The following is a 24785-nucleotide window of genomic DNA, read 5'->3' on the forward strand; positions in this document are numbered from 1 at the left end:
TTCTACTGCTGTGACAAAACACCATGACCAAAAGGAACTTGGGGAAGGATTTAGCTAATGGTTCCTCGTTACACTCCATCACTGAGGAAGTCATACTCAGAGGTTGGAAGTGATGCAGAGGACATGGAAGAACACTGCTTACTGGCATGCTCATCTTGCCTTCATATAGCACCCAGGACACCAGTCAGGGGTGGCACCACCTACACTTAGATAGGCCTTCCTACATCCAACATCAATCAAGAATATGCAGGCCAGGCTTACCCACAGGCCAATCTGGTTGGGGCATTTTCTCATTGAGGTTCCCTCTTCCCAAACCACCCCAGTTTCTGTCAAACTGACATAAAAACAGTCAGCACAAGCCTTTCCTTGCTAAAGGCATTTCTGTCAGAGATCTTGTCACTGCAACAAGAACAGTAACAGAAAGAGGACGAGATCAGTGAATGTTTATGTTTCTCAGTCATACTGTCTCAGGTACTCAATTCTGATTCTGTAGGAAGAAAATAATCACAGTCAAGTGATGCTAACTTTATTGTGTTGACTTGACAAGACTTGAGTACTCAGTTATACAATCAACACTTATCTAGAAGATGTTGTGGAGGAGTTTTGTAGTTGTGGTTAACATCCATGACCTATTAACTGTGAGTGAAGATTTCTCTCACAGTGTAGATGAGTTTCATCCAATCTGTCTCAGAAGAACTAAGGTTTCCTAGGAAAGAGGAAATTCTCCCTCAAGACTGCCAAAGACTCCTGAATCTAAGTGCCAGCCTGCCTTATAAATTTCAAACTTGTCAGCCACCACAATTGTATTAGCCAACCCTCAAAGTAAATCTCCTGGTAAGTGACAGATAATGTGTGGTATACAACTGCCCATGCTTCTCTAGAGAACCTTGACTAATACATAGACAATACATAAACTAATGGGCATGACTGTTCCATTAAAAGTATTTACAGTAACAGCTGGTGGGTGAGATTTAGCCTGAGTTTTCCAAACACTAATTGTATCATTAATAAAAGATAGCTGCTTTCACTCAATACATTTTAGTTTTTTTAAGATTTAAATTTTTAATTAGGTGTGTATGTGTGTGTCAGTATGTGGGTTTGTACATTTGAATACAGTGCCCTCAGAGGCCTGAGGAAAGTATCAGATACCCTGCAGCTGGAGTTACAAGCAGTTGTGAGATGTTGGATGTGGGTGCTGGCCCCTCCAAGCTCTCTAAACCACGGAGCTATCTCTCTAGCTCCACATTCTAGGATTCAAGCAGTGTAAATGGTGTGTCACACACGTCATGGAAATTGTGCCCCATAAATTGGAAATCATCGTTACTAGGACAGACAGTTTGGAACTACTATGAATGAATACGATCTCTAATTATGAGACCTATACTAAAGTTTAAGTGTGAGAGCAGTTTCTCAGCATTGCAGGTTTTAGCATTATTTTCACATGTTCTTATATTTTTAATTATTACCTTTAGAGATTAAATTATTACCTTGGAGATTTTTTCCTGCCCAAAAAAGCAGAAGTCAATTAAAGGAATGTTTTAGATATTAATTTATTAAATTTTGCATGTTTTCAATAATAGTTAAGGAAAATTAAAAATGTATCATTTTTATTAATAATAAATAATAAATCATTAAATACAAGGGTTACAATTTTTGGCACAAAAGGAATTCTTTTTATCGAAGATGTACAGCACAGGACTTTCATAATATATTTATTGCAAATACGGATTCTTAATTTAGAAAATGGGACCTACCTATAAATTTATTTTTATTATTATTTTTGTTTATTTGAGTCAGAGTTTCATAGCCCAGGCTGGCCTTGAACTTGTGATCCTCCTGCCTCCGATTCCTGAGTTCAGTGCTGGGATTACAGGTGTGCACCACCATGCCAGGCACTACCTATAAATTTAAATAGTAGATTGTCAAGTTAGTTGATGATCCCAGATTCCCTTCTCTAGCCTAGGGATTAATAAGATTTTCATTTGAGAGGAAACTGGTATCCCTAAAAAGTATTCTAAATATTGTCTCATGGTGTAGAAACCTGTTTCTCAAAAGATTAAGATAATCTATAACTGAAAATGATCACCTCATCTTCTCAACAGTGAAGAATGGCTTTATGATTGTTTTTGACATGGAAGAGCTTCTAAGAAGGTTATATGGTATAATGATAAGAACAGGTAACTTGAAATGTACTATCAGAAAGAGAAAGTAATCCAGTGGATTAAACAACAATAACAACACTTAAGCCTAAGAATAAAGGACTGCATGACCATGGCTAGATGACCGACAAGTTTATAAAGCAGAAGGGTGAAGTCAATAGAAGCCACTAAGACACTGTCTTAGAGAAGTAACGCTAAGAAATGGGAACTAAGGAGAACAGTGTTGGCAAGAGGTCAACAAAGACACTTGAATTCAGAAAGGAGCCACAGTCATAAAGCATAGATTATCAAAAAAGGGCCCAGTGAGAGAACTCTACAAATGAAAGGGCGCTGAGTCTATCTTGTTTCGAAGAGTTCTGATTTCAGATGCTTGCCTATCAAATTGTTTGCTCTGATTATTGTTTGGGAACATATAGACACTATTACACCTACTTATCTCCATAATTCCTAGTAAAACATAAAATGTCTCTAACATAGCAAAATTTCAGTAATTATTTGTTGACAATGATAAATTACTTAAAATTCACAACAGGGAGTAAATCAATCAATCAATCAATCTCTCTCTCTCTCTCTCTCTCTCACACACACACACACACACACACACACACACGACCCTGACCATTCTCAAAGAAAAAAACACTTCAGTGGCTTTTAGATATTACCTAGCATTAACTAAAAACTGGAATCTGGAGCCTGTGAGATGGATCAACCGGTAAAAGAGCTTGCTGCCAAGCCTGATGACCTGAGTTTGATCCCAGGACTCACAAAGTAAGGGAGAACCCACTCCCACAAGTTGCTCTCTGACCTCACACATGCTCTGAGGCAAGCCCCTCCCCACACACTAAATAAATAAACTAAAAATTCTTAAACAGTTAACATCTGGAAGCTCTGTCAAATAGAAATCTGGTACCACACTCACCTCTCATAATAATTTCCTCAGTATTGGAAGAAGACGAAGCCATAATCTCCCAAAACCTGCACCATCCTTGCCAGATGTAGGGCTTCTGTAGAGAAGTTCCCACTACCAGGTTTGACTACTATATCTCAGGAAAATGGTGCTGTCATTCCACTTAACACAGAACAAACTCAAAAAGATGTTTAAGGGCCTACACAATGTTAAATTCCAGAAAGGCCAAGTGGTGGTTTAGACACGCAATGTAACTACGAACAATTATGGAACGCTTGCTATGTTCTAAGAACTGATAAATGGCCTCATTTAATCCTTTCAACAACACCATGAAGTTTAGGCAGCATTGTGATTATGGTCCCTAATCCATAGGAAGAAGCCTGGATTAAGGAATTCTTAGCAAGGTTAAATAATTGATGAAGATAAAGGTACTAAGAGGCAGGGCTGAGATTTGAACCCAAGAATTCTGATTGTTAAGGGTGTTATATGGCCAAACAGAATAGAACAATTAATTTTCTTAAAAGGACAAATTAATCTTCTCAAAAGTAATCTGTACTTAATTATATCCCCTACCAGATACTTTGTCTACATTTCAACACCCTAAAAGGCTGATGCCTGGGTGTCAACTTTAACAAAATTAAAACAAAAAACTGAAGTTTGTACTAGCTAAAACTTATTATAGTGATGAGTGGAGATCAACGAAACAGGGACGATTACTGACTGATACTCCACTTTGTTCAGATGAAATTCTCTCTCTCTCTCTATATATATATAATATATTATATATTTTATATATATGGCATTTCACTCAGCGTAATTATCTAGATTCAAGGGATTCTTTAAAACAAAACAAAAAGCTAAATCAAATAGGTCTAAATCAAGTGCCTTCACTATGCTTCCAAGTTTCAGTAAGAACTTACCGTTAAACAACTCGTGCTTGGTAGATCAAACTCCCCATAATTTGTGGCTTTCCCATACTCTTGGTATTTATTAGTACTCATTTACATCTTAGTTTACCGCATTTACAGTGGTTTTGAAAGTTTCCTCTCATATTCACCAGACTACGTCACAGATTCCCTCGCTCCTTCTAAATAAGTGAATGTTTTGCTGCAAAACCTGTAGCTGCGCTCTCAAAGCTTAATAGCATAATTTTAAGATAGACGTGACCGTGAAAGAAAAAAAAAAAAAAAAAAACACCACCCCGACCTTTAAAACTTATTTACTCCAAGGAAACTACGAGAAGGGTGTACGCATCCATCAGAAGAAGGCTGGAGGTGGAGGGGGAGCTGTCAAATCCTACAAGGTGGGCAGGGACGCGCCAGGGAGGCTCGAGGGGGAGGCGGGAGAAGGAGGCAGTGTTTGACTCGGTTCAGTAAACAGTCACTGCGCCACTTGCCAAGCGCAGAGAAACAAAAATCCACCCACGCCACCAGCCGGGCGGGACCCGGAGCGGCGGGCCTGCCAGGGGCCCGCGGCGGGCGGGCGGGCACGGGAGCCAGGCGGGCGCCGTGTCCCTCACTCTCCGGGCGGCCACCAGCCCGCCCGGCCTCCCGCGCCGCTCCCGGCGCCCGCACGCCCGCACGTCGCCGACCAGCCGCGGCCGCTTACCGTGGCGCCTGGCAGCTTCCCCCGAGGCGGCCCCTCAACGGCTGCCGCAGTCAGAGCACCACCCCGCGGCGGGGCACGTCTAGCCCGCCCGCAGCTTGCCCGGCTCCCCCGCGACGCGGCCACTCTCGCGAGAAGCGGCCCGAGAGCGCGCAGGGGCGGGGAACGGGGGGGGGGTGGCCGGGGGAGGAGGAAGGGCGGGGCTGCCAACGGCGGCGGCCAGTGCTGCGCCGCATCCGGAGGGGCGGCCGCCATTGTGCTTCGTCGCCGACTTGTCTGCTGGAGCCCGAGACCGAGCACACACACCACCGAGGAAGGAGGCGGCGGTGTGGCTGCGGCGAGCCCGACGCTCCCTGCGGTGTGCCAGCTGGAGGAGGGTAAAGAGCGGCGGCGGCGGCGGCGGCGGCGGCGGCGGCGGCGGCGGCGGTGGGGGAGGGGAGCCCTGGAGTGCGCACCCCCCCCCGCCCCCACCCCGGACCCCGGGAGCGGGGAGGGCGGACGGTGCGTGTCCCTCGGGGACCCGCGGCGGCCTGGGGCGCCGGGCGCCGGGCGGGAGGACGGGATCGGCCTTAGCAACCCCTGCTGGAATGTCGGTCAGTCTCTCCTAGCCCCTGGGAGTCGGTGACGGTAGGTAGGCCTCTGCCGGGCCCCGCACCGTGAGTGGCGTGACACTGGCGTGAGGAGCAGAAAGATGGCTCTTGAGATTCAAACCGGGGCGAGAGGTGTCGGTGACCCGACGCTAGCCAGACACGGCAAGGTGTGAGGAGTAAAAGGCTCCCTCATCTTGAAGAAACTGCGACGTGAAGACGAAGAGCACACACACACACACACACACACACACACACACACACACAATCGAAACCACTACAATGAACACTGCTTCCTTCCCACGAAAGTAGATGTTAGTATATTGGGGGGAGGGGGTGGTCCGTGGAGGTAATAAACACATCGTCAAGACCAGTGTGAAAACAATTTAATAAGAGCCTGTCTCGGTCCACACACCATTTTGTAGTTTTTAGATACTTTGTTTTAAAATGTCCTTATTATCTCTTACTCCTTTCTATTCCTTTTGTATGCAGAGTGGAAGATAAATAATGAAGAGAAGCATAGCGATACATTTCTGATTTACAAATCAAACAGTAGTAGTATCACAAGAAAGGTAGATTCTATGTATTTTCACGAGAGAACCGGAAATGGGGTCAGGGTTTTCTTTACAGCTCCAGTAAGTGTGAAGCCGCAGCGTGAGGCAGTAGCAATGGAATCAGAGGCTCTGGTCATTACCATGACCATAGTTATTTAACCTCTTCAGATCTGGTTGAGATGAGTTCCTCCACTCCTTGAAATGCGATTTTAATAAGATGAGCTAGTGTGTCCAACAGTCAACAGACACTTCAGGGCATCATACTTGGAGTGTGAGTTTTTAATGACTATAAACAAATGAAATTTACCACAGGTTTATAACCCAAGTATTCTGATCAGAAAAAAAAACCTTAAAATTGAACTTTGTGAGTTGTATCCACATCGCTTCATGTATATGTGAGTTTGTTTTGTTTGTTTAGAGGGGGATCTTACCTTGTATTTTATGCTGGCATTGAACTCATAATGCAACCCAGACTGTCCTCTAACTTAGGTACTCTTGCCTAAGCCTTCTGGGATTGCTGGAGTGTGCCACCAGATCCAGGAACAAACACTACACAGCTCTAGTTTTGCCCTAAATGTTTGGTACACCATCCCCCCCCACACCTATAGATTTATTCTTTATTCTTTTCATACAGTTTCATATATGTATATATTGGAATTTAGTGCCCCACCCCATTACGTTAAGTTATTTTCAGTTTCATGGGATCAGATGTCTTGGGCATACTAAGCATTTACTCTCTGACTAAGCTGTAACCCCAAACCTAGGTCAGATGTCTGGAATAAGGAGGAATGTTTTCCTACATAACTTCACGTGTTTTCTCTCTATTCTACATTGAAGGACAATCACCTTGGACATAAGTCATCCATAGCATTTATGTAGACAGCCAACGTTTATATCATATATGTAGTCAATTTTATACCCGTCTCTCACACTTCCATCTATTATAAAGAGTTGTCCACATTTTAATATACCTTAAGGTAATCTTGGTGTGGAAAATTTATCAAGTAGTATAAGCACTGTTTGGTTACTAGAGTTTCCCTTCGCAGCAATGAGCTTGACGCAATCTTCTACAGCTCACAGTTTAGTCATCAGACCGATTTGTAAACAACTGCTGTTAGTACCTTCCTGTAAATACTATACAGGAATGCTGTCGGGGCATCAGTGGTGTGGTCAGCTTGGGAAAGTTTAAAGGGAGAAATGCTTAATGCTAAGCTGACGAGTGGCTAGGACCTGCTTGTGGAGCTGTGGTTTAAGAGGTGACAGTTGGCTTCCCACGGCTGAGAGGTAAAATGAAGGAAGGTTAGAGCTTGCCGTGGAAGACTTCTGTGATACATTAGAAAGTTTAGTGCCCCGTGCTGTGTGATGGAGAACTGTTGTATCCAAATAAAATTATCTTTATGTCAGTAAGAAATTTGGAAATACTTAAATAGAATGTATAGGCTTGCATCAAGCCATATTTTTAAGTAACAAATTAAGTAATAAGTAATGAGCTATTAAACTATTAGATCAATAATGGGCCAAATTAGATGACAACTTAAAATGAACAAGTTCCTACTAAAGTAGTCACCCAAGGAGAATTATTTCATTTGTCTTTGTTTGTTTGTTCATTAAACTTGTATCATTAGTAAAGTTGCTGGGAGTGAATCCAAAAGGACTGAGCAGAAATGATAAAATTGCTCCATAATTTAAGAGTTGACTGAGGGGGCTGGAGAGATGGCTCAGAGGTTAAGAACAGTGCCTGTTCTTCCAGAGATCCTGAGTTCAATTCCCAGCAACCACATGGTGGCTCACAACCATCTGTAATGAGATCTGGCACCCTCTTCTATATATACATAATAAATAAATAAATCTTTAAAAAAAAAAAAAAAAAAAAAAAAAAACCTTTAAAAAAAAAAAAAAAAAAAAGAGTTGACTGAGATTTGATGTTGTCTGATTGTAATTTTTAATTTTCTGCACTGACATGAACTCATTGTGGTCCAAGCTGGTTTTACCTGTTCTCCAATGTGTTTTCTCTGACTGGTTAGACGAGATAAGTTTGACCGTCTGCCTTTAAAATCACCTAATCCTCTGCACTCCTTTTTCCCAACAGCTGTAAAAGAGGGTAGGCTTGTAAAAGCTGCTAATCATGTATTTCTGACTGCACAAGAACACTCAAATGGGTTGTAGTTGGTGATTGGAGATTGAATTGTGACACCTAAACTGCCTTCTCTTTAAGTGCTGGAGACTGATAGACAGTAGCACAGTTGGATAGTTGCTGCTGCTGCTGCTGCTGCTGCTGCTGCTGCTACTGCTAAAGAAAACCTTTAAAATATTAAGAATACCCTAAGTCTGTGTTAGCTAAGTATCCAGAGAGAACTGTTTTCTGAAAGGCCCTAGAAGTTTTATGTGTCAAAGGACTTCCCTCTTGGCACAGTTAGCTTCCTTGCCTCTTGGTGGTATTGGTTGATACTTGGATCTTGCTATTCCGAGTGATCTCTTATGGGATGATGTTTCAGGATAGCATCCAGAGAATGAAAATGGAAGGTACAAGGCCTCAGGACTTTTTCAAACCATATGGTATGACTTGCAAGGCACATCTACATTCAAGGGATAGAAAAGTAAAAGTTGGCCATGTCCTGTCCAGACTAGCCACATGGCACTGCCAAGATACGTTCATACTAGGGCATGGGAGAAATTTGTAGTCGTATTTTATGATTTGCCAAAGATTTAAGAATACACATTCTTGGCTGGGCAGTGGTGGCGCACGCCTTTAATCCCAGTGCTCGGGAGGCAGAGCCAGGCCGATATTTGAGTTTGAGGCCAGCCTGGTCTACAGAGCGAGATCCACGACAGGCACCAAAAACTACACAGAGAAACACTGTCTCAAAACAAACAAAAACAAAAAGAATACACGTTCTTTAAAATGCCACGGTTGCAATTGCTTTAAAATAATTAGTAGAAGAAATGGTAAATGGATTGATCAAATAATGATAATTTGTTTAACATTGTTGATTGGTATGTGGAAGTTAATTTTCTCTACTTTTAGTATGTTTAAGAATTCAGCCAGGGGGCTGGAGAGATGGCTTAGAGGTTAAGAGCACTGACTGCTCTTCTAGAGGTCCTAAGTTCAATTCCCAGCAACCACATGGTGGCTCACAGCCATTTGTAATGAGATCTGGTGCCCTCTTCTGGCCTGCAGGGATACATGCAGGCAGAACATTGTATACACAATAAATAAATCTTAAAAAAAAAAAAAAAAAAAAGAATTAAGCCAGGGTGGTGGTGGTGAGGGTGGTGGTGGTGATGGCGGTGGCGCACGCCTTTAATCCCAGCACTTGGGAGGCAGAGCCAGGCGGATCTCTGTGAGTTCAAGGCCAGGATCTCTTAGAGTTCAAGGCCAGCCTGGTCTTCTGAGTGAGATCCAGGACAGGCACCAAGCTACACAGAGAAACCCTGTCTCGAAAAACCAAGAAAAAAAAATTCAATAGGAAATTTAAGTCCTACACACCACGTGGTCTAAGCTTTTGTGACTCTGACCTCATGTTAGTCTTTATAAGCACAGCACTTTTTGATACTTGCTTTGTGTGTAGATGCGAAGGCTGTAAACAGCTATTTATGTTTTGCGTGTGTTGTGTATGTGTGTGGGTTCTCAATCCCGTCCATTTGTGCAATGAAGCCGGAGATCAGTATCTGGTATCTTAGTGTCTTCCTCTATCACCCTCCATCTTTTTTTTTAAAAGTTTTTCAAGACAGGGTTTCTCTGTGTAATCCTGGCTGTCCTGGATCTCTCTCTGTAGACCAGGCTGGCCTCAAACTCGAAGAGATCCACCTGGCTCTGCCTCTGCCTCCTGAGTGCTGGGATTACAGGCATGTGCCACCACCGCCCAGCTTCTACCTTGTTTTTTGAGATAAGGTCTTTACAATCTCTAAATGAACTGGAATTCACTGATCTTGAGCTTTGAGCCTCTGGGATCTTCTTGTCTTTTGTTTCACAGCACAGATGTGCATTACCATACCCTACTTTGTATGTGGGCGCTACAGATCCTAACTCAGGCCTTCTTTCTTGAGCAGAACATGTTTTACTCACTGAGCAATTTCCCCTTCCCTTATTTAGTTTTTGACATAGGGTTGCTAGCCCAAGCTGGCCTTAAATATATGAGGATGACCTTGACTTTGTGTTACTCATGTCTCTACTAGATGCTGAGATTATAAATGGGATGGTAGGAAGCCTCAGCCACACCCAGTTTTATGTATTTCTGCATGCTAGGCAAGTATTCTGCCACCCAAGCTGTATCCCCAGCCCTCTCCTTCCAATTCGGCAGTGTTCACAGCCAATAGGCTGAGATACTTTTTAAAATTTATTTTATATGTATGTGTGTATAGGAGAGCAACAAGGTCAAAGGGGGCATCAGATCCTCTGGACCTGGAGTTAGTACAGATGATTGTGAGCTGCCATGTTAGTGCTGGGAACCAAACCCAGTCCTCTGTCAAGAGCAGTAAGCAGTCTCATTGCAGAGCCGTCTTGAGCCCCAAGTGATATTCTTAATTCAAAGATACCATTAAGGTAACTACACTAGTAGAAGTTTCTTTGCAGAGAATGGCTTATATATAAACCTGAGTGATTTTTAAAGATTTTATTTTATGATAAAGACAAATTTCAAATAAAAAAGCCAATAGACTTTCTAACTCTGGAGGTATTATTTCATAATTGCTAGTGTTTGTTCAGTGTGTGCTATGTCACCAAATCTCACACTTGAAAGTAGTATCATCACCATTTTGTAGGTAAAAGACTTATTAAGCATTAGAGATTAAATAGAGACTCATACCACGTATAGAGATTGCAAAGCTTACATTTTACCATTTTTCTACAAATTGTTTGAAGTTGGCTTGTGCTAAACATTAGGTGTCGCCGGGCGGTGGTGATGCACACCTTTAATCCCAGCAGGTGGATCTCTGTGAGTTCGAGGCCAGCCTGGTCTACAGAGCGAGATCCAGGACAGGAACCAAAACTACACAGAGAAACCCTGTCTTGAAAAACCAAAACCAAACAAACAAAAAACCCAAAAAACTTCAGTGTCTTGTTTTGGAAAGAAAGTAGTTAAGTGAATTTGACTAGTAAATGTGTTAATACATTTGTATTAACAAATGCATTAAAATACAGGAAAAGACTTATGTGTAGGAAACAACATCGGTTCATATGGATAGGTTGGGTCTTTTTGGTTACTCTAGAAGTGTGGATTGTGTTTACTGTGTTACTATATGACTTGACATACCTGAATGGAACTATTATTAGATTAATGGGACACAGTGATCTGCAGTGTTGTGGTAGGAGAGGAAGCAGAATCAAAACTTGGCCAGGCTTAGTGTGACACAGCTTGTAATTCCAATTATGAAGGCCGAAGTAGGAAGATCACTGGGGCAATTTAGTGTGATCTGTCTCAAAAAACGGTAATAGCAAAAGAGTTGTTTTCTTTTTCTTTTTTGGATACAGTCTTACTGCATAGCTCTGCCTGGCAGGGAGCTAAAACTATGTAGACCAGTTTAACCTTGAACTCAGAAGTCAGCCAGCCTCTGTCTCCTGAGTGCTGGAATTCAAGATGTGTGCCACCTGTGCTTGACTAAAATTTTTTTCAAAAATTACAGTTTAAGGCTATATCTCAGTGGTACAGTGCTTGCCTGGCATGAGTGAGGCCCCAATTTTAGTCTCCAGTACTGCAAAAAAGGAAAACAGCTGCTTCTGGGTTGTACGGTTACTTCTCTGCTTTGTAACTTCACGGCTTTTCAAGTTTTACACTGACAGGCAACTTGTGGTACAGGTCAAACAAAATTGACCTCACAAGCAGGTAACATATAGAATTTACATTAACTTAGAAAATAAATCGTGTGTGTGTGTGTGTGTGTGTGTGTGTGTGTGTGTGTGTATCTGTATGTGTTTGCAGAGGCCAGAAGAGGTTGCTGGGTTCCTTGGAGCTGGAGTTAAGGCATTTGTGAGCTGCCCCCCATTGATGTTGGTTTCTGAATTTCAGTCCTCAAGCAGCCATCTGCCTATCTTCTGTTCTGGTTTTTGATAGCATGCTAGTCTGGAACTCATAATCTTTCTGCCTCAGCCTGAGTGCTGGGATTGTAGGCATGCATTATCATTCAAGGCTTCAATTGTACTCCAGATTTTACTATTAAAGATATATTGGAAGCCTAGTGCTAAGACTAACCAAGCAGAAGGTATAGAACAGACAGAACACAAAGGGGTAGTATATGCCTGACATAGAGTAAAAATGGGCATGATTAAAAATCTGTTGATGGCCCACATTACCCTACTATGCTTTCAGAACTTTATTAATAACATCCTCTGGACTTTTAAGTCACTTCATACTTCTTTCTTTTTTTTTCTTTCTTTCCTTATTTATTTATTTATTTTTGTTTATTTGTTTGTTTTGAGACAGGGTCTCTCTGGAACTAACTATTGTAAGCTAGTCTGGCTTCGAATTTAGAGAGGTCTGTCTCTGCCTCCTGAGTTCGGGGATTAAAGGTGTGCACCATGACATCTGGCTATTTTTTATTCACTTAAAAATTGCATTTTATTTATTTTGTGTGCTGTATGTGAGCACATGTAGAAGTCAGATAACTTTTGAAAGTCAGATCTCTCTTCTACCAGGTGGTTTCTGGGGATCAAACTCAAGATCATGAGGTTTGGCAGTAGGTCCTTTTAACCCAGAGAGCTATTTCCTAGGTGCTGCCGCAGGCTTCCTCCTCCTGTTCTATGTATTGGGTATGTCTGGATATTTGTGTACATTGTCGATTGCCTGTGTAAGCCAGGAGGGTGTTAATCCTTGGAGTTAGAGTTTTAGACAGTTGCGAGCCACCCAATATAGATGATGCTGGGAAGCAAATTTGGATCTGCTACAAGAAGTGTGCACTCTTAGCTAGAGTACCTTGTCTCTGCCCCTATTCCTTGAAATCGTCTTACTTGTACTTTCTTTCTCCCTGCTCTCAGTCTCAAGAAAGGAAAGCATTAAGCTTCATTTAGTTGATTAGTATTCTGAATAATTACTTCCCTCTCCTTCTGGTTATTAGATCATTTGTTTTCTTCTTTGGAAGTATGTATCAACTCTGCCTTCTGTTCATTTCATTTCTTCTTGTTGGGGCCTCACTCAACATTGTCTTGGAGCCAGATTCTCTTCCTGTATCTTAACTGGTTGCTTAGCCAGCTTGTGGGGGAAGGGATTTTTTTTTTAAACTGAGCTTGTTTCAGAATCTTGAGTAGCTCCTAAACTTTATAGCATTGACTTGCTAAAGTGGGGCTTGGGCTTCCACAAAGGCTGTGAAACTAACTTTGAAGTTCCTTTAGTATTACAAAAAGTGCAGAAGTTACAAGTGACCTATTAATGCTAAACAGATACAAGTTTTGTTGGAATACTAATTATTTCATTTCTTTAAGCTCCAGAAAAGCATTGGAGGGAGAAATCCTAAGTACATACACCTGAGCAGAGGACGCCAGTGCTTTTACCACTTGGAGTAGTCTGCTTTCTGCATTTACTACTTTCAGAACTCTTCCTGGCTCCTACTCTGCTTTGAATTGCACCCTTTGTAATGTTTTCTGGCTTTCATTCTTAAAAAAGCCTTAATATCTTCGTGCCCTTTTTTTTCTTCCTACTTTGAGTCATCAAAAAAATCATTCCAAATACTACCTATGAAGTTGTCTTTGTTATTTTTGTTTTTGTTTTTTTTGGGGGGCGGGGAGACTTTTGTCACTTTGGTGTTTCCATAACATGTTCAGGTTATTTTCTTTTTCTCTTTTTAAACTTTTATTTTGTGTTTATATAAGGGGACATCTAGTGGGAGCCAGTTCTTTCCTTTGACCATGTGGGTTCTGGGGATTGAACAGTCTTCTCGCTGGCCCACATTTTGACGGCTTTGTAATCATTATTTTCAGCCTTCTATGTAGGTATGATATTAATTATCCTAGTTTGTATTTGTGTGCTCTATTTCTGCCAGGGTGTAAGTGTAATGGATAGCATTGGTTTAATTGTAGTTGAGTCTAAACTGTAATACTGCTTATTTGCCTAAAACCACTCTAGTAGTAGATTGCCACTGCTTTGGCCTTAGAGGCCTAGAAGGCTGTGTGGTTTCTTTTCACTATTACTGTGTTAACTATTACTTTGAATTTTTGTTTTACATTTTATTTTGTGAGTGTGGTACAAGTGAGCCACAGACTGAAGGTCAGGATAGCTTGTGGAAATTAGTTCTCTCTGTTGGATCATGTGGGTCGGGTCCAACAGGTCAAACTCAAATATTAGACTCGGAGGCATGCCTTGTTGGCCCTAACCTCAGTGTTTGTTTGTTTGTTTTTGAAAGTCCTATGCCGCAGAGGATCTCAAAGGCTTTCTCAGCAGTAGACCACTTTTGCATTTTACTAACTGAAACAAAATCCTATTTAGAAAAGCATTTTTCATCTTACTGGTGCTTCTATCTTAGACGGGCTCTCTGTGTCCTATTTCTCTTTGAAAGGTGAGAATTCTTCAGTGTTTCTATGCTTCTTCCTGTCTTCTGTCCATTCTGGAGTCTAGAGTGCAGTCAGATTTTGTGTGAGCCTCTGTCCTTTGTGCCAGCTGATCTCTGCCTTAAATTGGCCGAAGGGCTTAGCTGAGTGGGTTTCACAGCCCCTCCCCAATGTCTACAGACCTTTCTGTGTTATATCAATCAGTACAGAGTCTTTGCCGAAACTCAGTTTCCTAGCCTTCCCTTAACAACAGCCTATTTCCACCCTCTTGGGAAGAGTGTGGAAGTTGGCTAGGGTTCCTGAGATTCTCCTCTTTTGTATAGGTACATGATCATGCTACCAAGTTAAAAACCTCTCACAAACTTCTGGTGATTTACAGTAGGCCTATACTCTTTTAGTGATGAGACTTGTATTTAACAGGCAGCTTGATAGGTGGCACTTAACATCAGATGGAGACTTAATTTTCAGATTTTAACTGATGATGACAGATTTCTTTAGGCTTTTACATGGACTAAAAGAAAACTTAAAGATTATTTGTGTGGAATAGATGTGAATACATTTAATGCTGTTTATGAGTGTGTATGCGCGTGCATGCGTGTGTGCATGTGTGTCTGTGTCTGTAAAGACCCTTTGGGTTGTGTATAACAGACCACCAAAGGCGTGAACTAATTATAGAGAGCTCTGAAGGGATTCCTAGGATTCTCAGATGAATGAAATTATCCACAGCAAGAGGAAGTTAACCTTTTTTAATAGCTACAGCAAGCTACTGATTTGTAAGAATATACCAATATAGGAATTGGTGAACATATCTCTTGGTGCATTTATCAATCACTATTAAAATGGCTTTATATCTTAGAATAAATGAAATTTTATTTGGTTACTTATTTTTAGTTTTTGAGACAGGGTCTCTCTGTGTAGCCCTGGCTGTCTAGAAACTTCCTGTGTAGACCAGACTGCCTCAAATTTACAGAGATCTTCCTGCCTCTACCTCCGTAATGCTGGAATTGAAGGTGTGCACCACCACACCAGCCTAAAATAAATTTTTAAAAATCTGAAAAAAATACTCTAAAGTGAGGCTATAGTAAAAATACAGATGATGCAGTAAATAGTAATAATTACAGAGAGTCTTTACCCAGAGACTTCATCTTGGGAGTTGAGAGTTAAGTAAAATGACAACCTCAAACACTTACTAAGATTGTAATGGCTTTGTGGCTCATTATGTTCTTTCTGCATTCAGAGCAATTTGTAGAGTTGAGAAAATGCAGTCCCTTGTACCTGTCAGTGCTCGCTTGTTCTTGAGGGCCATGAGCACAGAAGACTTCCCATGACTGGGGATTTCCTGTGAGCCTCAAAGTACAGTTCAGTGTGATGAAAGGATTGTATATAGATTGAGTGCACTGTGTCCTACCTGTTATTCTTGCTTATGCCTTCCCTTTTCTCTTACAGAACTTGACAGTTGTTTATATAGTTTGTTATCACCAGGCTACAGCTTCTTGATATAGTGAGCGTTTTTCTGCTCAACTTAACCATTCCCTTGTTTAAAATTAATTTGCTCAGCACATAGTAAACATTCCATAAAAATCTATTAGTTAAATGGGCTTTTAAAAAAATTCCTTCTAAATCTTTGTTTGGTAGACATTTTCCAAGGACTACATTTTATTTCTTACTATTTTTTGTGCTTTTGACCTACAACTTATGCAACTAAATTATGTAAGTTTTCATATAACACATTGTCAAAATTCAATCAGTTTATGTAGCGACGTTGCCAAAAATAGTTTCACACGGTATCAAATTCTCTCTCTCAGAGGACTCTTTCTGCCTCTCTGCCTCCTCTCCAGAGGTGTGTTCTGAACAGACATTCTACTAAGTTACTTTCTAAAAGAAAGAGCTAGGTATGATAGAGTCAAAGTAAATTATGAGAGGCATAATTATGCATTGTGCTTTTTTAAAAAATGAGTTGTAGACTTGTATCTTTTAATGAATGTTGTCTTCCAGTTCAAAATCCTCATCACATATACAGTCCTCTGTTTAATATTTTTGTAGCCACCTTGATAAAGTAACATATCTTCTTGTTAAAATACTCTAGGATTTTACTTCTTGGTGCTGAAGAGTCATTGATATACTTTTGAATGTTAGTGTTCATGAATATTTTTTTCTCCTAATACATGTCTTTAAATTTCCAATGTAAAATTTCACTTCTTTCTAATGAACAGTTTTGTATGGACTTAACAAATACGTATATAGATGAGAAAAAGCAGGTGGTAGGAAGATTTCTGAGTTAGGTGACCATATCCTTTATTACCTAACATCTGCAATTTTAAAAAACAGCATAGGCATTGTTAATTATACTGGGAGTAGATATGCTGTTACGAGCCTTTAATCCCAGCACTAATAAAGCAGAAGCAGGCAGATCTCTGTGAATTCAAGGCCAGCTGGTTTACATAGTGAGTTCTACGAGAGCCAGAGCTAATGTAGAGTGACCCTTGTCACCAGGCAAACTTATCCTGGCATGGTAATCCTAAATTAGGATTTTGCAGATTATAAACTTAGACTTTTCTAGGTAAGTCATGAAGTATGGATAGCCTACTTAGAAGAAAATCATTTTGTCCCACCCTTTACCCCATTCTGGTCTTACTTGCCAGTTTGTGGTTAGTTGGTTGGTTGCTTTTTTGCTGTTTATTTGTGTGTCCTAGGATTTGTTTACCTTCATATTCCTAAAAAGTTTGTTTATACTGTTACTTCAGGATGTTTTTCATGCAATTCTTTTTGGTTATCATTGTCCTTTTCTCTTAAGTTCCTGTACTTTATACCATAATAAAATTGAGTAGCCTGTTTATACTATTCTCACTAAATATTAGCAGTCATTCAAATAGACGCATACCTCCTTTCCCAGATTATAGTAATTGCCTTTTAAAAATATTTTTAATTAATTTATTTTGTGTATGTGAGTGTACATATATGGAGGTCAGGGCAACTTGAGAGAGTCAGGTCTCTATCCTGTGATCTTTTCTACCAGAGATCAAACTCAGGATAGTCAGGCTTGGCATAAGGTGCCTTTACCCACCAAACCATATCAATGGCCCCACAAAATTAACAGATGATCTTTTGGGCCGGCCAGTGGTGGTGCATCCCAGCACTCGGGAGGCAGAGGCAGGTAGATCTCTGTGAGTTCGGAGTTAGCCTGGTTTACAGAGCTAGTTCCAAGACAGCTAGGGCTACACACAGCCCTGCCTCAAAAAAAAAAAAAAAAAAAAAAAAAAATGACCCTGTGGGCTGGTTAGAATTTCTGTTAGAGGTGGGAAACTGTTGGCACTGAGTGCCTCTTGTGTACCTGACAGTGAGACCACGTGCTCCAATAACTGCTTCTTGTCAAAACAAAATAGCCTCAGTCCTTAGAGTATTGGAAACAAATCAGTAAACCACTTTTCAGTAAACCACTTTTATCCTGGAATTAGTACTGCTTTGTTAGATATGTATTATAATGATAGATATTTGTTGAAGTTGAATTTGTACCTATACTGTAGGCAGTGCCATTTTGTCATGGACCCAGCAGTGCAAATATATTTTGCTTGATAATATAGGACTGGAATGTATAATATCTTGCCACAATGCTGATATCATAATGAGTTTCCTTGAGATTTCTTTTTTATGGGTTTTGGTATTCTGTAATAGTCAGTGTTTCATCTTATGGCCCCTGATCAGTAGGATGTTGATTTTTTTTTTTCATACTACAAATTTTCTTTTTTCATTAAAAAAATAAGATGACCTTTTATTTTAGGTACTTGGTTTTCCAATTGTGCCCACCCATCATTTCTACCACGTTGCCTATGAAATATAGTTTCCGCATGATACTTTATTTCTTAGAACCCCTTCTTCGTTTTTCCTACTCCAGTGTGACCAGTTGTTCCTAGCTTTTGTGTTGCTGTTCTCTTCAATGCTTCCCTTTGTCACAGCTTCCTGGGTTCTTTATATGGTTGTTTCATGCTTTGCACATTCATTTTGGTAGGACATGGTCTTCACTTAAGATATAGTGGTGGGCCTGGCGGTGGTGGCGCACTCCTTTAATCCCAGCACTCACTAGGCAGAAGCAAGTGGATCTCTGTGAGTTCGAGGCCAGCCTTGTCTACAGCGTGAGTTCCAGGGCAGGCAGAACTGTTTCACAGAGAAACCCTGTCTCAAAAATCCAAAAACAACTACAACAACAAAAACAACAACAAAAAGATACGGTGTAGCCAGAAGTTTTCCTGTGTCTCACCCGGTCCACAGCCACTCAGACTCAAGTAAGAACACAGAGGCTTACATTAATTAAAACGGCTTGGCCATTTGCTCAGGCTACTAACTACCTCTTACACTTAAACTCAGCCCATTTCTGTTGACCTATATGTCCCCACATGTTCCATGGCTTTACCTGTATGCCATTACATGCTACTCCCTGGACAGCAGGCTGGCGTCTCCTGACTCAGCCTTCCTCTTCCTAGAATTCTCCTCATCTGCTTATCCCGCCTATACTTCCTGCCTGGCTACTGGCCAGTCAGCATTTTATTTATCAACCAATCAGAGCACCACATATTCACAGCATACAGAACGACATCCCACAGCAATATGATGGTGGGGCTCTCCCTTTGGTAGTACTGAGATAAGCCCTCAGTCCTTTTGTTCTTTGATTGGTTATGCATGTCCTTAAATGTCCTGTTCTTCACAGTCATGGATTGGAATTCATAGTTGTATACGTGCTTTTCAGTACTTTGGGCTTTGTTTAGTAGTTGGATATTGCCAAATTTCTCTGGTTACTGTCCCTTTGTATGGGTCCACTTCCCTACTGTAGTAGATGGTAGGATCTTCCCTTTATTTCTATGTTTCTGAAATTTCACACTGAAATGGTTGTGGCTTGAATTACGAAATGTCCTCTGTGGGCTCATGTGTTAGAACATTTGGTCCCCAGCTAGAGCTGTGTTGAAAGGCTGTGGAACCCATAGGAAGTGAATCTTTGCTTGGGGCAGTGAGTCACTTGGAGTGAGCCCTGTGGTTTGGTAGGTTAACTTCACTTCCCTTTTCTGTCTGCTTCCTCACTGCTAATGTTTGGTGACCAGCTGCTTCATCTGCTGCTGCCATGCTTTTCCCATTATGGTGCACTGTATCCCTTAAACTGTAAGTCAGAAGAATGTCTTCATTCCACCTCTCTCCAGTTGCTTCTTGTCAGTGGCTTTTGTTTTATTTTTTTGGTTATAATGTTTGGCTTATAATGTTGATCTTACTCTCTGGGATCTTGCTTGCTTCCTTTCATTGTGGAGGTTGGTGTGTTTCAGTTGTAGAAAGGTATTCCTTGGTTTTCTTCTCTCTTATCACCACAAATGATCATCTTTTGAACAATTCTTGTCATGTTACATTTTTAAAATTATTTTTAATGTGCATTGGTGTTTTGTTTTGCCTGTGGAATGGTGTTTGGTCTCCTGGGACTGTAGCTGAGGACAGTTGTGAGCTGCCATGTGAGTGCTGAGAATTGAACCTTGGTCCTCTGCAAGAGCAGCTGGTGCTCTTAACCTCTGATCCATCTCTCCTGTTGCTTATGTTACATTTTTTACATTTTCTGCTTCCTGGGAGGTTTCCTTTGTTGTTCAGCTTTCTACTTCCCACTTTGGAGCGCCAATATGTTGTTGGTTGGTTGTTATTTTACTCTTCTTGCTTTTTGCCCTTTTGCCTCCCCCATGGAGGCTTATTTTTAATTATAAATGCCAGGCCTTAGCTTATCTTGTTTCTTGCCAGCTTTTCTTAAATTATCCTGTCTACCTTTTGCCTCTGGGCTTTTTCCTTTTCTTAACTTCTGTATATCTTACTTTCCTCTTACTCTGTGTCTGGCTGAGTGGCTGGCCCTAGCATCCTCCTCTCCTTGTTTTCTTGCTCTTTCTTCTTTTCCTCCCAGATTTCTCCTTCTATTTATTCTCTCTGCCTGCCAGCCACGCCTATCCTTTCTCCTGCTTCGCTATTGGCCATTCAGCTCTTTACTAGACCATCAGGTGTTTTAGACAGGCACAGTAACACAGCTTCACAGGATTAAACAAATGAAACATAAAAGTATGCAACACATCTTTGCATCATAAACAAATGTTCTAGAGCATAAATGTATTTAAGGCATCTTAAAATAATATTCTACAACATTCCTTCAGTCTTTATGCTTTGTCCCTTCCAATGTTCCTCATTTTTAAGTATATTTCATTTAGAATCTCCACAACTCTTACAATACTGGTTGTATATTCCCAAACATCTTTTTTTGATACCCTTGAGGATGATAATCAAACCTTTTCTCCCCAGTTTCCTTCCTATAAGTTCCTTTTATTGTCATTGTTTTATTTTTGTTTTTTATATACTATCAGTTCATTGAGTAGTTAGGCTTGATGTTTGTTACTAGGAAAAAGCAGGTATCTAACCGATACTTCTGATAACTAGTGGCCTTGGGTGTAGAGCAGTTGTGGTGAGCTAGGTTGACTTTTGTCTGCTTTCCCTCCTTCCTTTCTTCTTCCCTTGTTTCCCTGTGCTGGTGATCAAACCAGGGCCTCATGCATGTATGTGTGCTAGGCAAAGCACTCTTACGTTGAGCTACACATGGTTGCCCTGTTAAACTTTTTTTTTTTTTTAAGATTTATTTATTTATTATGTATACAGTGTTCTGTCTGCACACATCCCTACAGGCCAGAAGAGAGCACCAGATCTCATTACAGATGGTTGTGAGCCACCATGTGGTTGCTGGGAATTGAACTCAGGACCTTTGGAAGAGCAAGCAGTGCTCTTAACCTCTGAGTCATCTCTCCAGCCCCCCTGTTAAACTTTTGAGAATATGCCAACTTTAGAAATCTTACCTCTGATTTTTGTTTGTTTGTTTCTGTTTAAAAGCTTTTTAGGTCTGTTTTATGTGTATGAGTATTTTACCATTATGTATATATGTGCACCATGTGTGTGCTTGCAGATGATCATATGGGTACTGGGAACGGAACCCAGATCCTCTGCAAGAACAACCAGCCCTCTTAACTGCTAAGCCTTCTCTCCTGTCCTGAGCTCTTGTGTTTTTTTAGTGATTTAAGAATAGAAAATTGTAAATCTCCTGACAACATCGGAGAAACGGGACCATAAAAGAGACTTTGGGTCTCAATAGCATATATATAGATTTAAAAAAATTCTTCATACTGATCTCGTTGTGAAAATGATTATGATGGTAATCGGGGATGGATAGTACCTGTGCCTCACCCACACCTAGTGATTAAATATTCTGTCTTTGAGGGAATGGAGTTGGGCAAGAATATGAGATTTTGTTTCTCCAAATACTGGGGTTCATGTGTGTTCAGGTGCACCTGGAGGCCAGAGATCAAACTCTGGTATCACTCCTCATGAGTTGTACTTTCTGTTTGTTTTTTCGTGTGTGCTTGCCTGGTGCTTGCTTGCTTGCGCAAGCGTGTGTGTGTGTGTGTGTGTGTGTGTGTGTGTGTGTGTGTGTGTGTGTATGCGTGCGTGTATGTGTTGTATGAGAGACAGACAGACAGAGTCTATCACTAGGACTTGGGACTTGGCATGCAGGCTAGGCTAGCTGGCCAGACTTAGTCCAACTCCTCAGGTCAGGGATTAAAAGCCCACTCCATCACACTGCCTTTTTGTGTAGGTACTAAGGATTGAATTAGGTCCTCATGTGGCTCATTTCAGCATTTTGCTGACTCATTCGTCTCCCTAGCCCTCTCCAAATAGAGGTTTTTAATTCAATGGACTTTTCAGCCTCATGCTTCATTTTTCTTTCCCACAATTTGTTTTTCTTATAGTAAAATGACATCATACAGAATTTACCATCCTAATTGTGTTTAACTGTACAGTTGATTTTATTAAATATAATTTATATGGTGTATAAGTTCTTTTCATCTTGTAATACTAAAGCTGTACACACTTCAAGTAGTAAATCTTGACTCCTCTTGGTAACTGCCCTTCTGGTTTTTGTTTTTTGTTTTTTCTTTATGATTCTATGTTAAATAGATAAGTAAAATCATACAATACTTGTCTTGTGTCTGACTTAATTCTCCAAGTGTAATTTCTTCAAGACTGATTAATATTCTATCACAGGTCAGAATGGCCCCTTAAACCTTTCTTTAAAATACTACATTTATTTTATGTTTGGATTTTTAAAAATGGGGTCTTTCTATGTATCTCTGGCTGTCCTGGAACTCACTGTGTAGACCAGGCTGGCCTTGAACTCACAGAGGTCTGCCTGCCTCTTCCTCATGAGTAATGGGATTAAATGTGTGCACTACCACACCCAGTTTTAGTATGTGGGTGATGTGTATGCCCTTGGGTGTGTATGTGACACAGCATAATTGTGTGGAGGTCAGAGAACAGTTTGTGGCAGTTGATTTTCAGCCATGTAGTTTCCAGAGATCCAGCTCAGATTGTCTAGCTTGGCACCAAGTGCCTTTACCTGCTGAGCCACCTTGCTTAGCCGTCCTTCCTTTTTAAGGCTGGATGATATGAGTTGTATGTATATTTTGCTTACCCAGTTACTCATTTATTGATAACATTTGAGTTCTGTTGTGACAAATACTGCTGTGATTGGGATGTACAGATATTCCGGGATCCTTATTTTCAGTCGGTTAGGTTGGTTTGGTTTGGTGGTCTATGATAATTCTGTTTTTATTTTTGAGAAATTGTCATTACTGTTTCCATAGAAATTGTATTATACTTGGATGTCTCTTTTTTCTTTCTCTTCTCTTTTGGTTTGTTGTATGGATAGATTCTTGTTCTGTGATGATAAGGTTAAACCCTTTGTTTCTAGTTCCTACGTCTTTCTGGGTACCTTCACTTTTAGCACCATCCTATGCTGAGTTAATGGACCTCTCCTACATCAGATTCCCCTCAGTGTTCCTTTGTCATTTTTTTTTAATGGCTTAAGTCTTCGATTCATGTACTCTTGCTTTATGGGGTTTTGACAGGTGAACAAAAGGACTGTTAAAAGATAGCCTGTTCACAGTAGTTCCTGATACGGTTTCTTTAACCAATACTGCTTTTAATCTTATTTATTTCTCATTTGCTGGAAATTCTTAGTTGCGAAATATGATACTTGATGACAGACTTACAAGCTATCTAATATTTGCTGTGTCATAGCCAGAAACAGAAAGACATGTTTGTGTTCTTTCAGGTGTCAAAATTTATTTAATGAGCCAGGCGGTGGTAGCGCACACCTTTAATCCCAGCACTTGGGAGGCAGAGGCAGGCGGATCTTTGTGAGTTCAAGGCCAGCTTGATCTACAGAGTTCGTTCGAGAATAGGCTCCAAAGCTACACAGAGAAACCCTGTCTCGAAAAACTTAAAAAAAAATTATTTAATAACAAATTCACAAGCTACCTAGGTTTTATTTTGCTGGCTACCATTGATTTCACAAGTTCCTTATTACATTGAGTCTTAATTAGTAATATCTGTCAACACTGATCATATATCACATGGTTCACACAGAAAAACCAAGAAAGGGTTAAAGTAGCCAGTAATGACAGTGAAGGCATAGGCTGATACTAGTGGCAGTCACTGCAAGTAATAAAGTAAGGGGTTAGTGTGCAGTCTAGGCGAGGATCCCATGGCTAGGTTTAGCTTAGCTTTGACGTGGATGGACATAAGAACAGAGCATGGTGGCACATGCATTTAATCCCAGTGTTTGGGAGACAGTGGTCAGCCTCGTCCACAGAGCAAGTTCCAGGACAGCCAGGGCCACACAGAGAAACCCTGTCTTGAAAAACCGGGGTGGGGGTGGGAAACCTAGGGCTTAGAAGAATCTCAGTGATGTGTACCACAAATGGTCATGATAACGAGTTGGTGTTGCTGCTGTGCCATGGTCTTAGGTACCCTTCCTTTTGTATGTTTCAGGTCAGGGCTGCTTCTTTTATTGGACTGATGTTTTTGATAAACCTAAATGCCTGGTGGTGGTTCTGATAGGATTTGATATGTCCATGTGTCCCTCCCTGATTTAATTTGGTAAGTTTAAAATAGTAATTTTATTAACATAAATAAGTTATTAGTTTGTGCTGGGGATATCCCTCTGTATAAATAAAATGCTGGTTGGCTAGCAGCCAGGCAGGAAGTATAGGTGGGACAAGCAGAGAGGAGAATTCTGGGAACAGGAAGGCTGAGTCAGGAGACGCTGCCAGCCGCCACCATGACAAGCAGCGTGTAAAGATGCTGGTAAGCCACAAACCATGTGGCAACTTATATATTAATAGAAATGGGTTAATTTAAGATGTAAGAACTAGATAGTTAGAAGCCTGAGCCATTAGGCCAAACAGTTTAAATAATAGTCTCTGTGTTTATTTTATAAGTGGGCTGCGGGACTGCTGGGGCTTGGTGGGAGCTGGAGAGAAAATCTCCAGCTACAAGTTTGTACCCTATGATTGTACAGTATGACTGGGGAGGGATTCTTCCCATAAATTCTGTGTACCCAGTATGGTTTTCTGCCTGCCCAGACAGGTTACCTGTTTATTT

At 40.9% G+C, this 24785-nt stretch overlaps 2 protein-coding genes across 13 annotated transcripts in view; one reads left to right on the top strand and one right to left on the bottom strand.

Annotated features, from left to right (window-relative positions):
• The window catches only part of Baz2b (bromodomain adjacent to zinc finger domain 2B), a 329610-nt gene extending 324821 nt beyond the window's left edge, over positions 1-4789 (bottom strand). For 9 of the 10 annotated variants that reach the window (XM_059260517.1, XM_059260519.1, XM_059260516.1 and 6 more), the window contains exon 1: positions 4675-4789. The gene's annotated coding sequence lies outside the window, so the exon portion shown is untranslated. The remainder of the gene's footprint in view (positions 1-4674) is intronic. The other variant, XM_059260509.1, reaches the window with a different exon arrangement.
• Positions 4790-4859: 70 nt separating this feature from the next.
• Marchf7 (membrane associated ring-CH-type finger 7) overlaps positions 4860-24785 on the top strand; it is a 44139-nt gene continuing 24213 nt past the window's right edge. For 2 of the 3 annotated variants that reach the window (XM_059260520.1, XM_059260521.1), the window contains exons 1-2: positions 4860-5048; positions 24174-24281. The gene's annotated coding sequence lies outside the window, so the exon portion shown is untranslated. The remainder of the gene's footprint in view (positions 5049-24173; positions 24282-24785) is intronic. The other variant, XM_059260522.1, reaches the window with a different exon arrangement.

Source organism: Peromyscus eremicus, chromosome 4, assembly GCF_949786415.1.
Source record: "Peromyscus eremicus chromosome 4, PerEre_H2_v1, whole genome shotgun sequence".
NCBI classification, from domain to species: Eukaryota; Metazoa; Chordata; class Mammalia; order Rodentia; family Cricetidae; genus Peromyscus; species Peromyscus eremicus.